Source organism: Garra rufa, chromosome 5 (genome assembly GCF_049309525.1).
Source record: "Garra rufa chromosome 5, GarRuf1.0, whole genome shotgun sequence".
Taxonomy (NCBI): domain Eukaryota; kingdom Metazoa; phylum Chordata; class Actinopteri; order Cypriniformes; family Cyprinidae; genus Garra; species Garra rufa.
The window spans coordinates 24,808,864-24,816,000 of NC_133365.1; the positions used below are offsets into that span (position 1 = coordinate 24,808,864).

The 7,137-nt window shown below is 40.0% G+C and overlaps 1 pseudogene; it reads right to left on the reverse strand.

Annotated features, from left to right (window-relative positions):
• Positions 1-4,492: 4,492 nt before the first annotated feature.
• On the reverse strand, positions 4,493-6,822 carry LOC141334796 (serine/threonine-protein kinase pim-3-like; annotated as a pseudogene).
• Between the last annotated feature and the right edge of the window lie 315 nt (positions 6,823-7,137).

Below are 7,137 nucleotides of genomic sequence, written 5' to 3' on the forward strand. Positions count from 1 at the left end.
AGATGTAGTTGGGGTTTTTACATTCATGGGTGAATAATTTTTCGGGTTGGACCGAAGCCAATGGTGTGTATCCTACATATCCCCGAATGGGTTCTTTTGACCCAAATCATATGGCACAAGCTTTTCGATTGACTTATAAAGGCGAAGGTGACCCTGAATGGGACCAAAAATATATGAAAGACGGGTATGATGTTTGGTTAAAAATGCAAACAGTGTGGAATGATAAACAGGGTATTTCACTGCCAAAATCTGTCAGGAATGTGGTACCGAAAAAGCCGACGGGTAAGAACGAGAAACTATAGTTAGACGAAGCCCAGTCCAATTTGCAAAAAAAAAAAAACAAAAAAAAAAAACAAACGACCAAAGCGACTCAATTTACAAACAAACTCTATCCAGTCTGTTTCCACATTCTCGCCATGCGCGCCGCCGCCTTATCCTGCACCCGCGCCTGTCGTGCCCGCGCTTACTTACGTGGCTCGCCGCGCGCCCCCAGCAGCGCCCGTCGAGAAAATAAATGAAGCTCATTTATGGATACAAAACTACAGGGCCACATAGAGATAACTTCGCCGTCCGTCTCGACTTTGAAAGACATTTTGAGCATGTTACCAGAAGTGGACAAACCATTACACTTCGTGGAAATGTTGATAAAATTGTCGTGGCACAGCCATTTCACTGGCGCAGATTATAAGTTCATAATAATGTCAAAAATGTGTAATAAGTCTGATGAGACGCGTCTGCTCGAGGCCGTTCCCTGCCTAAAACCAGAAAATTATCGACCTAAGTGTGTGTGTCCAACATAGTGATAAAGAGTCTTGCCCGGCTAAGACAACCTTGAAAATAGATAAAGCCTCCATGTGTGTGTGTCAGTCTCTATCTGCACTCAGTCGCTGTCTGCACTCCATCGAGAGTGTTGAAGCTGACTTCTGCTGATGACACTGCAAACTATTTTCTTCAGTAAACAACAGCATCTTGTTGAAACACACTGAGGCCTCTTGTCTACCTTGCTCGTTAGCTATAGTAAAAACAAAGGGTCACTCGAATTTATACACAGATGAGGCTAAGGGTAACTCATTGGCTGACCTAAATGCAAAAACGGCTGCTCAAGAGGGGCCTCCAAGCCCATGTTAATGTTGCTGTAGTGTCAACCTCAAAAATGACGTAATCACTAATTCCAGATGTTGACCTTGTCGCTGTCCAGAAAGCAGCAAGTGAATCTGACCGTCAATTCTGGTCAGTTTTTTCTGCATCTCAGGGACCCGATGACCTCTGGCGTGACAAAGAGGGTCGACTGTGTTTACCTACGTCTGTTTTACCGTTTCTCATCCGCGAATTTCATGGTATCACTCATCGCGGCCGAAGAGGGGTACTAGAAACAATGCGAGGTCTATTTGGCGTCGACCAATTACCTCAAACGGTTAATGACATTCTTGACAGATGTTTAACTTGCGCTAAAAATAATATAAGCAAACCTCCAGCAAAACATCAACACCTGCCGAGGCCTAACCAACCATTTACTGAATGGCAGGTTGATTTTACACACATGCCCTAGAGGGGACCTTTTAAATACCTCTTGGTGCTTCTGGACAAATTTTCCAAGTGGGTAGAGGCCTTTCCATGTGCCAAAGAAAACGCCAATATGGTCGTGCAGTTTTTAACCAAAGAAATCATACCCAGATATGGTACCCCGGTATCAATAGATTCCGATAAGGGCACACCTTTCACATCAAAAGTATCTTTACAAAAGATAAGAAAAGCAATGATTAGTATGAATACATCCGATTGGACAAGGGTCCTTCCAATTGTCTTAGCAGACCTAAGAATGATGCCTCAGCCGAATTTAGACAACTTATCACCCTATGAGGTGGTGATGGGCCGACCTTTCCCCATCCCTTGGCGCCACGGAATGGTAGGGATAGGTGTGATGTTAACTGATCATATGTCTGAGTACTCTGTAGGCCTAATAGAAAAATTAACTGAGTTCTGGGAAAGGGTTAACATGAAACACCCTGAGATCCCTAAAGCTAACTCACACCCCTTTGAAGTGGGCAATCAAGTATTGATAAAGAAACTAAAAACCGGGGGCCTCAATGACTCTCTGTATGATGGGCCTACAGAGATACTAGCTGTGACCAGAACTGCTGTTTTAACTGATCCTTTTCCACAGTGGATTCATGCAACCAGAGTGAAACCCCCGAAATGAAAAACAATGAATTACATGTACTAACTGTTTTTGTTTTCCAGAGCAATAATGTGTATTGTCCTAGCTGGACTCATGGTACCCAACGCTTCAAAGGAAGAGGCCAAAAGAAACCTCTTCTGGCAGTATGCCAACTGGACAGCGCGTCGACTGACCAATGAATCATGTGTGGTGTGTCAAGAATTATTCCGCACCATAATAACTGTATCCTTGAAACCATTTGTCCATAACTATGAACCCCCCAATTTTACTGTGTTCCGTACATATTATGCAGGGAAAATGTATTTATGGTCTCCTAGGTGTGTAAAGAGGGTAACAACACCCTATACTGATGAAACTAAACGGTACCATAATTACTGTTGTATGAATGAAACGTGCAAGAAAGAAGGTAGTGCATCAAGTAAAAATGAAACTGAAACTGTTGATGTAAAAGTTAGTCTGGTGTTACCAGAAGGTTTTATATTTCCTTACTGTTTTAATGGGACATCAGGTGAAAGCGTGACAGGTATAAGTGCTACAAATTGCAAACAAATAATAAACCAAGGGCAGGGTATAGAAAGATGGCTGCAAAGCTACTGTCCAAGGTTCGAGAGGGGCTCAGGTGAGAAGAACACCGCAGCTTGTGCTAAGGGAAATAATAGAACTGTTTGTCACACCTCCACGAACACTGCCTGTGTATCACTACTAATGTACTGTGAGTCCAATGCAAACTCTGCATAATGGTAACCACAAAATTTAAAAACATTACAGAAACTCCTCTAAATGTACAACACAACTTAACATTAATAACAAATATGTCCTTTTCTTTACTAAAAAAAAGTTATATATCGCTTAATTTACTCTCCTAAAGCAGTCAGTTTCAAAGCATGCTGGGAAATACTGATCCACCGTCCAGTTAGTTACGTCAACAAAAATGATTCATGTAGTTTTAACACAAGTGAAATAAGAAACCTTAAATTTTTAAATGTATTAAGTAGAGTAAACACAATAAAACTGTTACAAAATGTTCAACAATTGTGGTACAGTTTAATTAAACTGAAGAAAATGTGAAAAAATAAATAGTAATAATAAATAGTTTTTTTTTAGCATATAAACATTCTAGCTGAATTACATTTAACAAAAAAATAATATAACTAATACTATATTGATAATAAACAACTATTAAAAACACAGTGTATGAACTCATAATACACACATAAATTACACATTAAGCATTTGACTTTACCAGTATATTTAAAGTAATAATACAAAATATAAACCTATTTTAAACACTTTTGTTTTTTGGTAACATGACCAATATAATCTTTGTTATAGCAATACAAACGTTGCAGCAACATTAACTATTAGTACAAACTACTGCTACAGAATTGCAGTCAATCTCTCTACACTCTTAAACAAATGAAATATTTTTACATTTTAAATCAATTGTTTTATAATTATTTGTTGTTGTAAAATTGATTAATAATAATAATAATAATAATACATTTTATTTGATGGCGCCTTTCAAAACACCCAAGGTCACCTCACAAGCAAATAAAGATAAAAAATAAATAAAGATACAAATCACTACACAAAACAAAAACACACAGTAAATAGTCCGTATATAAAAACAAGGCGCAGTAAGTAAACATATTATAAAAAATCCTGTATATGTCTTAAGACGTTTTTTAAAAGTCAACAATCACCTTTGCGAATATCTGTCACAAGGAGGGTCAGAGACGTTCGGATCCATTCGCAGCATTTATTGAGAATCGTCAACAATCAAGAGTAATCACCGGAAAACAGGAACAACGTAGGAAATCCAGTAAACAGTTCGATACTCAGGCAATGGTCGCAATGGCAGGTAGCAGGAATCGTCAACGGGGTACACAGTCCAGAGTCATACACAGAGAATCCAACACAGAGATAAACGCTTAGAATTACGACCATAGGAACAATAAGACTTCGCAAGGAAGTGTGTGTGTCTGTGGCTTAAATGCATGTGGGTAAATGTGAAACAGGTGTGTGCAGCAATCAGTTCAGTGGGAAACAAGGAGCAGCTGTGTGCAGTGATTGGTGCAGTGGCTTATGAGGATTGCAGTCCAGAATGTGTGTGCAAGAGTTCATGATGAGAAGACAGACCAGATACATGACAATATCAAGGGGAAGGGAGTTCCATAAGCGGGGGGATTAATTGCTTTTTAGTTTTGTAGTTTTTTCCCTCATTAAAGCTGTAAAGTACACAATCTTAGATTTATTTCTCTAAAGTTTATTTCTTCAAATGTTTATTTCTGGGTCCCTTTCCCTGTCCTAATTTTAAATTACACATCATGCTACTTTGCATATAAAAACTACAAACAGTACATTTATTTCACTACTTTAAACTCTGCCCAACTAGCTGGTCCTATCTGAGCTTTGGTTTCAACTGGTGCTGTGTGTTCAGCTCCTCCAGCATCCACCCAGAGCAAAGCTGTTCTCTACAGTTTCTGTGTCAGTCCTGGTCACCCTATACAAACAATTCAAATCATTTATCCAGACTGATCCTAACAATACAATCCAACCAATGACTGCAGTGATTCACATGAATGTAATGTCATTGTCCACCTGTTCAGTGTAACCAGGGGTGGTGCTCAATGTCGTCTAAACTGGGGCGATCTGCCGCCGCTACACTGAGACACCAGCTGATCAACTGACGGCACTCTGTTACACACAACACAGTACTTGTGTTCAGCAACACAAAACAGCAAACTTCACCTCGATCTGGACATGATTTTTATCTCTTGCCTGTAGACAGCTCTCTAGGAAAGTTCAGTATGGTTTTGGAGGTGACCCTCGATGCGGTTCTGAAGGGCAAACGACCGCACAGGATTTTGTAGAGCGTCACCCCCACTGACCAAACAGTAGCCGGTCCTGCATGATAGCGGCGCCGACGAAACCACTCAGGAGGGGCGTACTGAGGTGTGCCTGAGAGACCCCACAAGACCAAAAAAATCCAGTGAAAAGGCTCCAAATAGAGAGTCAGAATAGTTTCTTTTAGTTTGAACACCAAAAGTTTAGAAATGTCCATATACAAATACATCCACAGAGTGTTGTAGTGAGATCTTTCCTGCTGTAACAGAAACCAACCTTCAAATGATCTGTAGGCTTTTTAGTAGTCCTTTAGTAGATCTCCACAACCAAAGTCCAGCAGCTTGATGTTATGTGAGTCTGTGGAAATCAGCAGATTCTGTGGCTTGACGTCCCGGTGCAGGACTCCGCGGCTCTCACAGTGTTTCAGTGCCGTGATGAGCTGCAGCAGCACTTTCTTGGCCAGGATCTCATCCAGGCCGCTGTTCTCTTCACAGAAACTCTGGAGATCTTGGCAAGGAACTGGGCATTCCAGGATCATGCTGTAGTGATCGGGACTGTCAAACCACTCCACCAGCTGCAGGACATTGGGGCAGGCAGGAGCTGAGTTGACCAGGGTCATCAACGCCACCTCCAGCGGCAGCCGACCATGGCCTTCCTGCAGTGACAAATGCCAAAGTATACCCAGGCCTGAATGAGGATGTGTGCAAACCAATGAGATGTCAAACACAACAACAGATTCACTTACAACTTTCAGTCTCCTGTGCATCTTGCATTTAGAGACATACTTGATGGCGACCTGTAGACAGATAAAGCACAGTAAATCACACCTGCCTAACTGTGGAATATGACATTTACTGATATCAATTCAATTTTAGGAAAAAAATGTCTTACTGGCAGTCCATCAGATCTGCGCGTCCCAGCATAAACTGAGCCAAAGCCACCTCTTCCCAGCAATGGGCCCTTCTCATATGCTTTTGTAACATATAAAATCACAAAAAAATTATTTTATGAGAAAACATGTTGCAGTATCTACAACTGTAAAAGAACACTACGTTGACAGTTTTTACATCAAACAGCTAAAGAACTTTTTCAGTGACAAATAATTTCATAACTGAGCCATAACCTCTTTAATATAAGCCTATTCTGACCTCTGCAAGAGCGTTTGGTAGGTCTTCTGCATGAGGTGGATGGACGCTCATCTCCCTGGCTGCCGCTCTGCCACTTCCTCTTCCTGTTAGGCTCATCCGTGGACACAGAAACGGCCAACTCGGAAGGCAGAGGTGCTATATAGCCAGGTAGGCTCAGTGGCTGGGTTAGGTTTGGCAGCGGTTCCTGATCCTGGTTTCCAGAGCCACGTCTCCAAACCTCCTGAATAGCTGTCTGGGTGAAAGCTGCACTCCTGCATCTGGAGCGGCCTGGGGCTGGAATATTTCATACACACAATACTTAATCAGTGTCACATCAAATTGTGTTACATAATATTTTTTAAGTTTCTTGAGTAAAATAAAATAGTTTCCCACTATTATAATTGTGACAAGGAATAAAACACATATTTTACTAATTCATTTTAATTAAGTGTTTTGATAAGGCATTCAGTCTCATTTACAGGAATATATTTAGCTAGGGAAAATTTGGGTTGAAATAAGTTCATTTACACACATTTCTTTGCATTAACTTAAAATGTACAACATCACACTATAACATAATATACTAATAATAAACAAATGAAACATACCGATAATAATACCATTAATAAACAAATGAAATATAAAACACTCACCCGGTCTTTCACTCATAGCCACTGAAACCTCCTGCAAACTCCAATATATGAAAAAAAAAGAAAAATTAAAGAATAAATGACTAAAATAACTAAGCAATTAAATTATTAAATAAATATAGAAAGAAAGAAAGAAAGAAAGAAAGAAAGAAAGAAAGAAAGAAATACTGTCCTCAGAAATACTCCTCCAAAGAAGAAAAAAAAATATGAAATAACTCTCCAAACTTCCTCCAAATTAAGAAAAGTACAACAAAATAAAGGTGTTTTCAGATATAATCTGAACTCCTTGCTCCCAAATCCTCCGAAATCCGGTAAAAATCGCAATTTGTGCACA